At 38.2% G+C, this 17,503-nt stretch overlaps 1 non-coding gene across 1 annotated transcript; it reads left to right on the plus strand.

Annotated features, from left to right (window-relative positions):
- Positions 1-16,980: 16,980 nt before the first annotated feature.
- On the plus strand, positions 16,981-17,087 carry LOC131894000 (U6 spliceosomal RNA). Its single transcript, XR_009374791.1, has one exon. It is a non-coding gene; the product is annotated as a U6 spliceosomal RNA (small nuclear RNA).
- Positions 17,088-17,503: the final 416 nt, after the last annotated feature.

Below are 17,503 nucleotides of genomic sequence, written 5' to 3' on the forward strand. Positions count from 1 at the left end.
TAATGACAATATTTTTGGCTGAATTAAGAAAGCAGAATTGAAGGTAGTATTCGAATGTGGCAGATAAGATGATAATGAAAAGGCAGTGTATGATAGAACTGATTTTTGTTATATAGGAGGCGGTTTGAATAAAATATAACTGATAAAAGGATTATATAATATTTCATTTGCCAAACAAACAAATTCAAGAGTATTTAGTAAAATAATTAGAATATTGAAGCATTTAAATTGCATGTGAATGTCATCATTAAGGTCTGTACCTGGTAAATGGGAAGCAGAGATGGGATGTCTTAAATTAGGGTACTAAAACAAAGATGACTAGACTGCTACTCACAACTCCAGGGAGGCTACCTAGAAAACAGGACCCTAAGAAAGACACAGGGATTGCCCAATGACAGAGAAATGGATGAGATCTACATGAACAACCTGGACATGAGTGGGGGTAATGAAGGGCAAAGTTCGAGGGAAAGAGAGCTTAGGAGAGCGGGAGATCCCAGCTGGATCAAGAACAGAGAGGGAGAACAAGAAATAAGAGACCATGATAAATGAAGACCATATGAGAATAGGAAGAAGCTTAGTGCTAGAGAGGTCCACAGAAATCCATAAAGATACCTCCACAATAGACTACTAGCAATGGGTGAGAGAAAGCCCGAACTGACCTACTCTGGTGATAGGATGGCCAAACACCCTAATTGTCATGCTGGAAATCTCATCCAATGACTGAGGGAACCGAATGCAGAGATCCATGGCCAGGCCCCAGATGGAGCTCCAGGAGTCCAACTGGCGAGAAAGAGGAGGGTTTGTATGAGCGAGAATTGTTGAGACCAAGATTGGAAAAAGCACAGGGACAAATGGCCAAACGAACGGAAACACATGAACTATGAACCAATAGCTGAGGAGCCCCCAACTGGATCAGGCCCTCTGGATAAATGAGACAGTTAATTAGCTTGAACTGTTTGGGAGGCATCCAGGCAGTGGGACCAGGTCCTGTACTCAGTGCATGAGCTGGATGTTTGGAACCTGGAACTTATGCAGGGACACTTTGCTCAGCCTGGGAGGAGGGGACTGGACCTACCTGCACTGAATCTACCAGGTTGAACTCAATCCTCAGGGGAGTTTTTGCCCTGGAGGAGATGGGAATGGGGGGTGGACTGGGGGAAGGTGGGGGTAGGGGGGAGGACAAGGGAATCCATGGCTGATATGTAAAATTAAATTAAATTATAAAATTAAAAAAATGACCAATAGAATAATCTCTCAATATTTTTATATGATTAACTTGGTATAGTGAAATGACTTGAAAGACGTTTATGTGGAAGAGACTTTCTAGACACCTCTGAACTTATCTTCAGTTACAGGGCATCAGAATGAAGAAATACCTCACCCTGCCATATTGATTCTTCCCTTTCAGTAGAAAGTTGGCCAAAGAGATGTATCATTTAGAATCCAGAGCAGCTAACAGCATCTATTTATTCTCTGTCTCAGTCTCTTTTCTCTTCTTTTTGCTTTTTAGATGCAGATAATTCCCAGAATCCTTCAGTCCTCATGTGACTGGACCAATGCACAGCAGATGATGGAGATATTCAAGACCACCCAGGTCCTCAGATTATCTGCTTTACCTGACAGAATTCAGGGGTCCTTTATGTACTTAGCATCAGTTACTTTGAAATATCCCCAAATGATTCTTACTCAATTTCTGTTCTTGGATGGGAAATTCAGAGTATTTGTTCATACGGAAACGTATTTGATCTCGTTTACTGCTGTAACTGTCTTGAAATGTTTTTTATCCTTAAATTCCAAGGTAACACTCCTGGGCCTCTGCACACATCCATTCTTGCTTCCTTTCAAACTACTTTGCTTGTGTCTTATTCTTCCTTGAATGTTAGAGTAACTGAGAGATCAGTCTTAAGCCTTCCTTATGGTTATTACCTCTGCGATGGGTGGTTTCTGTCTGGCTCATCTCAGATGCCTCTCTTTGCAAATGCTACTCTATGTCTGGCTCTGAATATCTCCCCTTGGTTCTAAATATATTTAAAAACAGCATCATCTACGTAGAAGTCTGCATGTCTCTTCTGACCTTTTTTTAAACTATTCTCTTTCTAGACTTTACTTCAGATTGTGGTGCTCAGTCATGTAGTTAATTAGTATGAAACTCAAGGAAATATCTTTTATTGCCGTCCTCATTTCCCTGCTTCTGACTCATTTTGGTCTTATACAACTATGTCCGATGATTTGTCATAGGTGCCTAAGATAAATTAATTTCTTATTTGGACTTATGAAAATTTCAGCTTAGCACTCTAAGTCTGCGATCTGTAAAACAATGGCTGGAGGGATCATAAGCCCTGGGGGGAAATTCATGACTGTCGCATAGGTAAATTGATATAACACCACACTGTGGTCTGAATATGTTGCACTCATATACAAATATTATGATCAATCCACATAAATCTATTTAATGGGTAGCAGGGATTTATTAAGATATAATTTGAGGAAATACACTCACGAATATGGAATGGAGCAGACAGCTGAAGTTATCCTCTGATCTGACTGGGAGTGAATCCACCTCACAGGCAGGAGCAGGGAGAAGAGGCATGTGACCCTTCTCCTTCTCCTTTTAAGAGGTCACACACTGGTTTGGTTTGGTTGTCTCTGCAGGTTTCCCTATCATGATCTTGATGCCTTTGCTCATAGCATCCTTCTTCTCTCTCTTTGACTGGACTCTTGGAGCTCATATTGGAAAAAGGTCACATACAATGGTAGGAAGCACTGCCTTTGGGCACTATAGCATGGGCGAAGCAAATACCAATACATATAAATGCTACTCTTATCTCTAGTCAGAGAAGCTGGTCTTTAAAATAAATCGATTTTCCTTATCCCTGCGAATTTCATATATATGCTTTTTCCTACCTTCGTGCCTTTAAAATATTATGATCCCTTAAGTATAGTTAGTTGCCCATATACGCATGGGTGTTAAGACGTTCACTTGAGCATTAGACACCTAAAAGTAGCCACATCCTCAAAAAGTAAAACTTTCACTGTGCCCCCTCCCCCATTAATCATTTTTTGTCAATAGCTCTTCAGTAAGAGATGGAGCCTAGAGGTCATCTAATCAATCACTATCAGAATCTTGGCTGGCTTGCTCTTGTGGGAGTCTTGTGAAGACAACCATGGCTTCTGTTAGTTCACGAATGTGGAATGTGGTAAGTATATCATGCCCAGAAGATAGAATTTCAAAACACTCCTCCTCATTCTCTGTCTCTGACATTCTGTCTGTCTCCTCTTCTCCAGTGGTCCCTAAGCCATGGCGTTAGGGGGTAAGCACTCAGTCTCAGATCCTGATCATGTGACTAGTCGAGCACCTCACCTTTGATTGCTGTTTATTGCATAAAGAAGTTTGTTTCTCTTACCAAGATTGAAACAGCGCAGGTCTACGAATATGAAGATACATATATAGAAGTAAATTTGATGGCATGGATATTTAGCAAAATAACAATAGCATCCACTGGCCTTGGTCCAGTGTTACCAGGTATAAAATTCTGTAGATTAGACCTCAATCAAATTAGAAAGTGATTAGAGAGCCTAAAACAGCTGTACCACCACCACACCAGCAAGCACAGTTTTCCTGCTCTTAATATGAACGTCAGACCTTTTCATGGTGTCTCAAAGCTCTCCCATGGTCCATTCTTAGATTTTTCTAAATTTCACATTGATCTTTACTTTTTGGTCCAACTCCTCTACCTTAACTTGCAGTCCTGATACTTTGTTTTCCAAACAAATGATCCATTTATTAGTGGGGCTTTGCACTGAAGATTTTAGCTTATTGAGTTTTTCATTTCCAACATCATCTTAGTTTTTTTTTTTTATTTAGTAATTCCAACTCTCTGAGTTCTATTTTCACGTATTGGATTGACTTTTGTATTTCAACCCCCGCCCCCCCGGTTTTGCTCTCTTGAAGAATTTTTTTTTAGTTGTTTTTAACATAGCTCTAATCATTCTTTTAGATTCTTTGTCACAGAGTCCCTCTAGGTCATTCTCACTGGGGTCCATTATTAAATGATTTAGTAATTTTTGGAGGAGACATGTCTTGGATTTTCATGCTGTTTTTATTTCTGTGCTCAGACTTGTGAATCTGGAGTTAGTTGGTTGTGTGAAAATGTGATAGATACATAAGTACTGATGGTCTAGAGAGTGCTTACCAGTCAATTCTGGGAGTAGAGGACCTGGATATGTGTGTGCTTAGGGCTCTGCTCAGCATCTAGTGATGGCGTATCTGTGAAAGTTGAGGCTGGCAACTCAGGGTTCAAGGACACCTGTCAGTGCCAGGACCTAGGGTTTTGAGGGACTCTGAGATTATGCTCTGGTTCTGGAGTCACTTTACTGTAACAGGAATCTTAAATGGTCTTATTCATAAAATCAAACCTGAGCCAAATATTGGGGTGAACTGGAAGATCAGAGAACCAGAACAAGCCACAGCTAATCTCACCTGGCCAATTTCTCAGCTGATCTTGTTTCCTCAGACTGGAAGCTTCTGTGTCCTCATTCCAATGGCTCTCAGCTGAACTGCTGCTAGAAGCCTGAAAGCTTAAGCAGCCAAATGTTTCTAGTTTCTGGTCCTTGTGCCTTATATACGTTTCTGCTTTCTACCACCACTCCCTGGGATTAAAGTCTGCTTTCTGGGATTAAAGGCATGTGTCACCATGCCTGGCATTTTCCAATGTGGCCTTGAACTCACAGAGATCCAGAGGGATTTCTACCTCTGGAGTATTAGGATTAAAGGTGTGAGTGCCACCATTTTCTAGCCTTTGTATCTAGTGGCTGTTCTGTCTCCGACCCAGATAAGTTTATTAGGGTGCACAATATTTTGGGGAACACAATATCACCACACTTTACCCTTCTATTTCAGGAGCTGGGGGCCTCAGCAAAGTTTGTCAGTTCAGGAAACCTTTGCTCCTTGGAGTTGGGATCTAGGGCAGAAGTTTGGGCAGAGGGGTGGGGGGTTTGGGGACCTTTTACATGTTGGTGCCTGAACAGGCTCAGAGAAGTTTCTCTTTGCAGTGAATGATGGTAGATTCAGAGATTCATGGCTGCTCAAGATGCTTAGAATAAATGGCATTTGAATACTCTGACCTAAGGAGAATATTTATACATTTATACTGCCCCTCTAAGGCTTAGGAAACAATGTGGAATAGGGAACAGAAAGAAGTGGCAGACCATGGGGAAAGGGGTTGTTAAATACTGTCTTCTGGACATGACATAGCCATTGCAAATATCTCATAGCAGCTGCTGTTGGCTGTCCTGAGCCTGCATATGATTGATCCTGTCAAGAGCCAATCACAGATTAGGGAGGGGCTCATGAAGTCCTATCATTCCCTGCTGAACTTGGGCAACTGATGAATTCTGGGGAAGGACAGTTATTGCCTTCAGTTGTATACTAAACAGTAAGCATGAGACTTTAATCAATAATTTCAAACCCATGGGCATGCAGATGGCCCTACTTAAAATCAGTGGGTCACAAAACAAAATTAAAAGGCATAAATTGAGGAAATGAGCAGGTAGGGGCCAGGTAAAGATAACAAGGATAAGAAGGAGCTAAGAGAGAGCAGAGAATAAATAGTAAAATGTGTGCTTTGTACACATACGAAATTATCAAAGGAGAAATTTAATAAAAAATTACGTATGCAAAAGAAAAGAATTTTCAGCAAGGCATTGGCACCTGATTTATACCTTTGAAAGGCAACATGATTCTTGTTTCTTTTAGACTCTAGCAAGGGTAAACTTGTTAAAGCAAAAACCAATCCTTAGAACTATCTTGCCTAAAAGCCCCATGTGGTTCTCTATGGTAGTCATCTGTATCTCTCAACATCATCTCTAGGCTGCTAAATATTGCTATAAACCTGTCATCTAAGAGTTAAATATTGATATGCTTTTGAAAGTCCAAAACATTGGCTTGTGGATTATCAACTATAAGATGTTTATTGGGTAATGAACCAACTAGGAGTTATGGTGTTGAGACTTTTCTGTGTTCTAAATTTGCAAACATACCATCTGTATACACAGTAGTGTCTCTTTTTACTTCAATATTTGATATTATTTGCTCATGTTATGGGATAAATAAATCTTATTTAGTGTTCCATTTTCTTTTCTGCTTGGATAATAGAATTCATTTCGTATCTAGATTCATCCTTCTATGGTTGCCTTTTAATCCTGTTGTGCACAAGTTACTGTGGCCTTTTGAAAGTATAAATCTGATTGTGTCTTCCCTGCCTAGAACTCTTAATAGGCTTCTTATTGCCCTGAGAAAAAAACTCATTGATATGGCCTGAAGACACTGCTTTATTTGATTTCTGGTTGCTTCTCTGACCTTTCTGCATTCTTCTCCCTCTTGTTCTTGCTCAATAAAGCCCAACCACTCTGTCTTCTTTGCTGTTCCCTGGGTCATGTCTATTGAGGTGGTTTCTCCTACTAGGCTTTAGGGCAGCTAAAAGTTTGGGCTTTTTCTGAGCTCAGTGTAAACTGACCCTCTACTCCAACAATCTTCATCACATCAGCTAGGGAATGTATCAACATCTAAAATCACCGTGCTCCAGCTTGATCTTTGTCTCAATTTGTCTTGGATTGGATCCACTGTAATTTAAACTCTTAACAATTCTAACTCCTATTAAAAGATCCTACATACAGCAATCAGTAAATAAATATGTATTTCCTGGTTTCATGATCACATATATATTTTTAGCCTCATTTAAAATGTCTATAGAGGCAAAGGATGTGCCCAACTAGTTTTATTATAATAAACCACTTTAGAAGTTTATACACAAAGTACACGTCTACTAAATACTATGTGACAACACACAGAGATTAATACTAAGGAGAAAAAAGTAAGGGGGTGTATTAAAACAAAATCATTAAACAACCTTTTAAAATGAACTGGTTTGTGAAGCCTTGGTATTTTAACTAGGATATTATTTTTAAAATAAATGCCATAAGTCTTATCCAAATGTAAAGTTGTTTTATCTACAACAAAATATTTTCTAATGCAGGTAAGTAGTATAGCGAACCAACATTTCTAATATTTAGACTCAATTCCAGATCAGTGACATCAAAATATTTGGATTTGGTATGTGAACATTTGAATACAGTCCAGCTTGAGAATGCCTGGCACTTGCAATGAAGTTGCCAGGTTTTAATTATGGGTTTGGTGTGTGAAAATTATTATATTCTCTCAAAACATTCCATCAAATTCTTGGGTATTACTTTCTTCCTTTAAAACTTCTAATATGCATATTTGCTTACCTGTATAAGTGAATCTTTAAATTTTCTGTCTTTTCCCATTAGATTTCTTAGATTCATGTAAACTAGTTTTTCTCAAGTCTTTATTATAATATTTTAGAAATAAAACAATTGTCAGAAGTGTATTGCATGAAAATACAAGTTTAAAATCTTAATTTCTATTATCTGGTTCATACAATCATAAGCATCAATGCAATTTGTCAAAATGAGATTTTCATTCTGTGAAATGAAAACATACCCAGCTTCTTTAATTACTTACATAAATCATCAAACATGGGCTTCCTATGATCTATATATAAGTAATTAAATAGCACTAACACAAGCATATGCATTTGATGTAAGTGTTTGTATTTGTGACTTTTTCTGTTGCTCTCATAAAATACCGTGACTAAAAGCAACTCAAGGATGGGTTTATTTTGGCTATGATTCCAGCGCAGAGAGTCCATTATGGCAGGGAAGGTATGGCAGCAGGCAGGAAAAGCTTGATGGCCAGAGTAGGAAGCAGACTCATCACATTTTCATCTGCACACAGTAAAGAAATCAAGAAAGTGAACAAGAGAGCTAAAAACCCTCAATGTGCAACCCCAGTGGCACATTTCCTCCATTAAGACACTACCCCCTCAGTGTTCCCTAATCTCTACAAACTGCACCACAAACTGTGAGCCAAATGTTCACATATAAGGAAGTATGAGAGACTTTTATTTCAAAGCACTGCAGTAGTAATCTCAGGTTCTATTTAAAAGAGCACTGGGTTCCAGATGCATCTGTGCCGGTCAGGTTCAGTGTAGAAGTCTTGGGTTAGCAGCTTTGGAAATAATCTTGGGTGTATTTATTCAGTTTGTTCTCAATTATAAAAACTTGAAAATAACTTAAAAGTAAAAAGCACACTCAGATGCACTTCATTTAAAAAAATACTTCTCTTTTCTGAGATTATAATATGCTTACATCATCTCTACTTCCATTTCCTTCCTCTGAACCCTCCCATATACCCCTCTTTCTCTTTAAAATTCATGGCCCATTTTTCCATTAATTGTTGTTTATTGCATATATGTATACAGACATGTATATGTTTATGATGTATAGGTATATGATATAGCTGTACATGTTTATACATAAATATTCCTAAATATAATCTGCTTGGTCTGTATAATCTTACACATACGTATATTTTTAGGGCTGACCAGTTGGTGTTGGATAACTAGTTGGTGGGTTCTTTCCTGGGAAAGATTTTCTCCCATTCTCAGCATTTCTTAATTGCCTGTAGTTCTTTATGTAGGGTGGAAGCCTCATGGGCTTTCCCTCATCCACCTTAACATGTCTGTGGTTGGTACCATTGCAGCTCATGCTTAAGAAGTTGTGTTTGTGAAATGCTATAGGTGTGACTTGTGACAATCCAAGGAGACACAGTCTCACAGCAAACTGCCTGATCCTCAGGCTCTGACAGTCTTTTCTCCCCTCTTCTGTAGTACTTCATGAACCTTAGGTGAAGGAGGTTGGAGATGGCTCAGAGGTTAAGAGCACTGACTGCTCTTCCAGAGGTCCCAGGTTCAATTTCCCAGCACCCACATGGTGGCTCACAACCATGTGTAATGAGATCAGATTCAATATCTTACTCCACAGACGCTTTCTCAGACATGTCCACTGATGCTCTTTCACAGCAGCTAGGAAATGGAAACAATCTAAATGTCCTTCAACTGACAGATGGAAATGTGGTAAAATATACTATGAGATACTATTCAACTGTAAAGAAGAATGAAATCATGAAACTTGCATGTAAATGTATTGAATTAGGAAAGATCACATTGGATGAGGTTAACTTAAACCTAGAAAGACAGATGTCACATGTTTTCTCTTATTGGAGGATCCTAGCTCCAAATTTTCAGATGTGAATACATAGCCTACACAGCAAAACCAGGAAAGTAGAAAGGTACCATTGCCGGAGTAGGGATGGGAGCAATAGAAAGAGGAATAGCAGGTGACTTTATTTGTTTATTTTTTACATTATTTAGTGGGTGTGTGCATGTGTGTATGTGCACTCACACACATGCATGACACAGCATGCCTGTAGGAGTCAGAAGACAATTCATGAGTATTGATTCTTTCCCTTTACCATGTGGATCTCAGGAATTAAGGTTGGGTAATTGGGCTTAATAGTAAGCACCTTTACCCTCTGAGGCATCTCACTAGCTAAGACACATTTTCATAACTATATCACTCAACTATGACTGATTCTAGCCCACTAATCCTAAAACTTCTATAATTTTAGTTGTCTTCCTTTTTTTTTTATAACACATTGAAATATCTCTGACATCATACAATTTTCCCCACATTTTCCACTTGATTGCTAAAAGATAATTAATTCATTAATTGCTGTATTTGAGACAGGATTTTGGTAATCCCAGCTAGTCTCTAATCACTGGGTAGCCAAGGATAGCTTTGAAATTCTAATTCTCCTACCTCTACTTTCCAAGTTGTGGGACTACAGGAGTAGGTCACTGTATCAGATTTAGGTAGCACTAGATAGCAAATTAAGGGCTTTCTGATTGCAAGTCAAATTCTATACTCATGCAGTCAGACCCAACTCTTTGAAAGATACATGTTTTATAATCACCATAATAATACCTATATTAAAACTTATTTTTATTATCAGACATTTTATACATATTAGAATTCAAAGTCACCCATCTCTATTTTATATTTGTGTAAATCAAAGTGAAAATAGATTTGTGGTATTTTTAAATTTTTATCAAGTTTTCCCTACAAATTTTGGCTTGTTGACAAAGCCAAAATGGTTTTCCTCTAGAATTTCTACTCTGAACCTTTTTGGTGCCAACGTTGTATATACAGATGATATGTTTCCATCTTCACATAGGAGATAATCCAAACTCTTTCACCACCTTTGTTTCCATAGGTTAAAATACTGAGGTTTTTTTTTTTTTTTTTTAGAGATAAGTATTTAGAAAATGTTGAAGAAGTTTCTGATATTGCTCTACTAACAAGTGTCCTTAGCAAGGATGGCATTACACATCTGTAATAAAAGCACTATGGAGGCAGAGACTGGAGGAGCCTGCAAGGTTGAGCACCTAGGTCTATAGCAAAGAGAGTTCCAGGTGAGCCAGGACTGCACAGTGAAGTGTGCTCTCTCTGTATACATATAATGTGTTAATTATAAAATGTACACATATGACTTACAAAATTTATATATAAAGCATAGTATTCATATATATGTTACATGAATCTTACAAGGTCATATTAATAAAAACAAACCCAGAGGCAGGTATTGGGGTAAATTCTGAAAGATCAGAGATGCAGAACAAGCCACAGATAACCTCACCTTGCCAACTTCTCAGCCGATCCTGTTTCCTCAAAGTAGAAGCCTCTGCGTCCTCATCCAAATGGATCTCAGCTGAACTGCTGCTAAAAGGCTAAAAGCCTAAAAGCCTCTAGTTCCTGGTCCTCACACCTTATGTACCTTTCTGCTTCCTGCCATCACTTTCTTGGGATTAAAGGTATTTGTCTTTCCCAAGAAAGACATGAGATCAAAAGTGCTGTGATTAAAGGTGTGTGGCACCATGCTTGACTGTTTTCAGTGTGGCCTTGAACTCACAGAGATCCAGATGGATCTCTGCCTCCAGAATGCTAGGATTAAAGGCATGTGCTACCACTGCCTAACCTCTATGTTTAATATAGTGGCTGTTCTGTTCTCTGACCCCCAGATAAATTTATTGGGGTGCACAATATATCAACAACATATATATTTGTGTGTATGTGATAAAAGGGACAAATCATTGTATAGGGGATGACAGGTTTTCTTATGTCCCGAATCTATCCTATTAATGAAGTTATACCATTGGTTATTAATTAGGATAGAAAGAGATTAACATGCTATTGGTGACAAAGCCTACAGGGAGTGAGCTATTTTGAAAACTCCTTCAGTTCAGAGCCCTTAATGTCTGAGTTGTGGTAGTCATAGACTTAGTGAAAATGAAAAACACATGCCACTCTATTCTAACAGGATGGATATCCTTTCCTGTTCATAACTTACAAGTCTTGGTGTCCACTCAGAATCTCGGGGACACTGGTTGGGAATCCCCAGCACAATCCACTGTCTTCTGAGTTTATATAAGGAACATGGGAGCACAGGTGCACACATCTCGAAGGAAAAGACAGTCTGGGTTTTCTGATTGGTCTTGGGATAAGGATTTTTCTTAATTTAGGATTTACAAGGGCTGTTCCTACCACTGTAAAAAAAAAATAGAAAACAGCAACAACAACAAAACAAACAAGCAAAAAATTTTGCAACACTTTTTTTTTTCAAAAATTAAAATATAATTGCATAATTTTCCCCTTCCCTTTTTTCCTTTAAATCTTTCTTATGCCCCCTCCCTCAAGTTCATGGCCTCTTCTTTGTTTGAGGTTATGATATAATTACAATATCTCTGCCTTCCCTTTCCTTCTTACAAATCCTCCCATATACTCCCTCATGCTCTCTTTCAAATTCATGGCCTCCTAGTTCATTATTCTTATCCAATTCCAAATGGTCAGCTCTAAAAACATACATACACATGACATGATAAAAACTAAACAGGTTATATTTAGGAATATATATATATATATATATATATATGTTTACATATACACATATAAAACTGTTTATGTAGGACATTTTAATTAGAATCATTTCTTTTTTTTAAAGAGGTAAAAAAGGCAAGCCGTAGAGATCAGAGCAATAGTGATAGCCACCAAACTAACCTTACCTCACCACACTGCTGTCGCTTCCCAAGAGAGCCTCTTCCTGTCTAACCTGCACCTTTATTGCCTTCCTATTGGCTCTAAGTCCAGCCACATCACTTCCTCATCACTGCCTGTCTGTACAGACCTCCAGGTCTCTATGGTTGGTACTGGGATTAAAGGCATGTGTCACCACGCTTGGCTGTGTTCTTGAACAAACGGAGACTCTGCCTGCCATGTGATTGGACTAAGAGTATGAGCTACCACCACCTGACTTCTGTTTATGGCTGAGTATGACCTCTGATCTCCAGGCAAACTTTATTTATTAACATACAAATAAAATATCACCACAACAGAGACCATGGCAAGGTAGCAAATTGAGAGCAATTAATACAAATAAAGAGACTAGTCATGGTCATTCAGAATAGAGTAAAATGGTTCATCATTAAACTGAGGGACAGAGCACACAGGAAGTCAAATGAGAAAGCAATATAAACCTGGAGCTGAATCTAAGATCTAAATTGTATTAAGTACGGGGTTGAAAATATTAAATTTATTAAATTATGAAATTTCTCAGCTAAGTTTAATATCTGTTACTTTCATCAATTTATAAAACACTGAATAATCTATAATCTACAAAGTCTATCTGAATATTTCTTTCATCTCCCCTATTTCAAAAACTAAATCTGGATATTTCCTAAGGAGATCAACAGAAACCCTATTCTTTTGTTAAACGTATGTCTAACAATTGTACTATAAATTGCTTCTTATGATACCAAGTTATTTTTCAGTTCAGTTACTGCATCTGTAGAAAAACATCAGGGGGACAGTGACATTGTATGCAAAGTCAGGAAAATTCAAGTAACACAGGATCATTGTGATTCGTCTGGGCCAGAGTTGCACCATTGATCTACCTCTCCCCAATTTAACAGGTGAAGTTGTGTGTGATAGCAGAATTGGAACACTGCGTTGGTGCCTGTCTTACATGTTTAGAGAGAGTGAGAGAAGAATACTGAGTTTATGTATGTGTGGTCTGCATAAGTCAAAGAGTGACTCATACGGGATTTTAGGATAGAATCATTTCTGAAATGAGGAGACATGTTCACTGAAGTGGCTGTGTCTTTGCAGTGATATGCTTGGATACAAATCTGTATAGAAACTCATTATTTTATGGTAGAGTGTATATGACTATGTTTAGTTCGTCCTAGCTAATAATAATTACGTCAGTGAAATACAGTTTTGTTTTTTTTTTTTTTTTTTTTTTTTTTTTTTTTACATGTATCTTCTTATAATGGTGTTTGTAACTATTACTAGGCATTTGGGTGTTCTCATGTTAGAGAAATGCTGATTCTGGGTGCACTTCTCCTAATGAGTTTTGTTTCAGTGCTGTGTTGCTAATGCATTGTTTTACTCTGGAATTCAAACACACCCTCTTGTCAGAGATTTTAAATGTCTGCTATTTATAGTAAAAATCCATATGGGAGATAACAATATGTGTGGAAGGTTCCACTTACCTGGTTTTAGCGAGTTTCCTCTGCTTGCTTTTAGCAAATTAAAGTGGCTTCCTTTTCCCAAAAGGCAAACCTTGGCTTCATTGCTGCTATGCATGGAGCTTACCTTGATGGCATGTAGGGCCACATTTACAGATGGCATTCTTAGTTAAAGGAAATTCATCCTTCAAAGCAAACAGTATGTTTTTCTGTTCTTGTGAAATTAAAATTTGAAGATCTCAGTTATTACTTGCACCCCTTTTAGCCTTTCTTTCTGGAAAGTGAAATCAAACTTAGTGATTTCCAAAAATGAAAAATAAATTAAGGAAATCAGGTAATGACAGTGCCTCCAATTCTAGCTTAACTTTTACATTTCTAAGTAGTGTGTTGATTAAAGTACAAGGTTATGGAAGGTTTGCACCCACTTTTATGATGACTAGTATTATGTCAAAATATCTCCTGAAATATAATTGTATGAATTTTAGATCAGTAATGAAAGTGATTTGAATTTGTCTGGAGGCAATATGGAGCAGGTAAGTCCCTACTGAAGCATCAAATATAGAGATTAAAATTAATTTTATTCCAACATAGCAAAAGGCATAATCACCGGGATTAAGTACAATTTGCAGAATGTGGGAGATTATTTGTAAATGGTGTGCCTGACAAATGTGACATGCAGAAAACAGAGGAAACAAACAAAGAAAAACATGAACACAGGAGAAGCAATTCCATTTTTAAAATGGGCCAAAAACTAAGCAAGCAGTTATTAAAATGGTGTAGAAATGGCTAGCAAACCCATGCAAATGGGTATTTCAGTAACTACCAGAGAAATGCAAATTAAATCCATTGCATTTTGATTGGTTATCATACAAAAGACAAGAGATAAATAAAAATGCTATTAAGGACGTGGAGAAAAGGATACTTTATATACTGCCAGTGGGTCATGTAGTTTGGTGTGACCATCATAGCAAATTGAGTGGTGATTCCTCAACAAAACAAAAAATAGAACCACCATCTGGCACAGCAATTCCCTCACTGTGTATACATCCAGAGATGAAGTTTTGATGCCAAAAAAGATGTTTGCTCATCATGTTTACCATGGCAGCACTTGATAACCATATTGTATAACTGGTGCAGATGTCCTTTAGCAGATGAATGAAGAAAATGTAGTGTGTTTACACAATAAAATTCCACTCAGCCATAAAAGGAAGGCAGTTCACCATTTGTCTTAATATTGATGCGACATCGTGTTGACTCAAGCCAGACACAGGAAGTCAAACACTACATTGTCATGCATTTCAGTAGCCCAGTAAGTCAACCTTGTTGGAATCAAAGAGATTTTTAAGGGAGAGGAAGAGAGAAAATAGGGATTCAGGAGTAGAAGGCATAATTAGATGGTGTATGGAAGTATGTTAGGCAATCCCATTAATTTTTACAATTAATTTTTATAATTCATTTTCTTACAGCTGAACAAAATTCCACTGTGAATACATACATTTTCATTATCCATTTATTAGTTGATGGACAGCTAGGCTGGTTCCATTCCCTGGCTATTGAGAACACAGCGGCAATGAACATGGATGAATAACAGTAAAGGTATATACTCTGTCACTCTGCCATCCAAAACTGAGTACATACCAGGGAATAATAGAACAGGATGCTATGCTAGTTCCATTTCTACCTTTATTAAAGGCACCTTCACACTAATTTCCACAGTGGTTGTATCAGTTTACATTACCACCAATAGTCATTATGGCTGTCTTCAAGAAATCAAATGATAAAAATTTCTGTCAATGACATGGATAAAACAGTGATTCTTAGAAATCCTTTTGTACACTTAATAAAAATTTAAATGGAGCCTTCAAAATTAAAAAGGTAAGGTTTCAACACAATAATATTTACAACAGAGCTATAGGTGTACTCATATAATTGACAAAGAATGTGAAAATTTAGGGTATATGAGAATTATCTGCAGAGCTTGTTAATGTAAAAGACTCAGATTCACTTTGATAGATATTTCTTAAATGGTTTGTTATTTTAGGGCTTCAATGCATAGCACTCCTTTCCTTCTTAGTTCAAAATGAATTTAGAGATACATGTAGGAATTGAACAGATTGGGATGGAAATATTGTTTTGGGCTGACAGCATTACTAAGAATACAGATACAAATTGATGTTAGGAGGATGACTCAGACTCGGCTCCAAACCAGCAGGCATCACCATTCTGGCATTTGGAGTGCAAATTCTCCAAGGCTTTGCTGGAGAGGAAGCCTCAAGCATTGTGAAAAGGCTAGTACCAAAGGGAAAGCTGGTGAGCTGGTGAGTATGAATTCTTTCTCCTAAATATTGGACATAAGTCTTTTCTCCAAGTGGAAATAATCAGTAAGCTGTGAGGATTCAGCACAAACATTATTTTACTTTTATCCCCTTCAGATTGCTTTAGATCTATCTATCTATCTCTCTATCTATCAATCTATCTATAGATCTATCCATCTATCTATAGATCTATCTATCATCTATAGCTCTATCTATCATCTATAGATCTATCATCTATAGATCTATCTATCTATCTATCTATCTATCTATCTATCTATCTATCTATCTATCTATCTATCTATCTATCTATCCATCCATTCATCTGTTCATCCCAACAAGCTGGAACTATTGTTGGTTCCAGAGTGCAGAGTTGTCTGACATGGGTGTTGGGAACCGAACTCGTTCTTTAGATGAGAAGTAAATACTCTTTACTTCTCAGCCATCTCTCCAATCCCTCTCTGATTTCAATTTTGAGGTGGTAATAGTTTCTGATATCAATCAAACAAACACATGAGCTTCCATTCAAATTTGCCTATTTTGTTTCTATGACAATAAATGACTCGAATCTAGCACCAAAATAATGCAGTAAAACAGGGTATTGTTACTAACTTAATGAGTATATTAGGAATTTTGTTGTTTTCCAATGATTAATAGAAAGCTCAGCAGAGAAACATTAATTAAACATTATGGATGTTATTTTTAGGTAAGGATTTATTATGTGAAAATGAATGGTCTTCATGAATTATGCTATGAATTAGTTTGGCTCCTTCAGAAGCACACTGAGACAAGGATTGAAGTGCTAATAGTTGAAGGAAGTGGGGAAAGGAGGACAGGTAGAATAGCCAGTAAAGAAGAATGACAACCTCCTCTGTGAGGTGCATTGTGGGACACATGCCTCTCTCCCAGTGGGTCCACCCATGGGCTCACAGGGTGCTCTAAACCTGCCAGTCCTCTCTAGTCATTCAGTCCCTGGCAAATCTGGCTAAGTACAGGAGCAACAACAGCTCCAGCAGCAGGAGAGACCCTTTGGCAACTGAATGTGCTGGATGGAATTGAGCAGTAGCTGCCTTCACCTGACTGGGAGATGTTCCAGAGTGCAGAAAGCTTTGGATGTTTCACCATAGCCTCTGCTTTACAGTTTGTGAAAATATGTGGTATCAGTGCTCGCTTCGGCAGCACATATACTAAAATTGGAACGATACAGAGAAGATTAGCATGGCCCCTGCGCAAGGATGACACGCAAATTCGTGAAGCGTTCCATATTTTTGCCAAACACCCTAATTGTCGTGCTAGAAACCTCATCCAACTACTGATGGACCTGGAGGCAGAGATCCATGACTAGGCCCCAGGTGGATCTCTGGGAGTCCAATTAGCGAGAATGAGGAGGGTTTATATGAGAGAGAATTGTTGAGACCAAGGTCGGATAAAGCACAGAGACAAATAGCCAAACAAACGGAAACACATGAAATATGAACCAATGGCTGAGGGGTCACCAACTGGATCAGGCCCTCTGAGTGGGTGAGACAGTTGATTGGCTTGATCTGTTTGGGAGGCATCCAGGCAGTGGGACCGGGTCCTGTGCTCATTGCATGAGTTGGCTGTTTGAAACCTGGGGCCTATGCAGGGTCCCTTGGCTCAGCATGGGAGGAGGGGACTGGACCTACCTGGACTGAGTCCACCAGG

Source organism: Peromyscus eremicus, chromosome 16_21 (assembly GCF_949786415.1).
Source record: "Peromyscus eremicus chromosome 16_21, PerEre_H2_v1, whole genome shotgun sequence".
NCBI lineage: Eukaryota > Metazoa > Chordata > Mammalia > Rodentia > Cricetidae > Peromyscus > Peromyscus eremicus.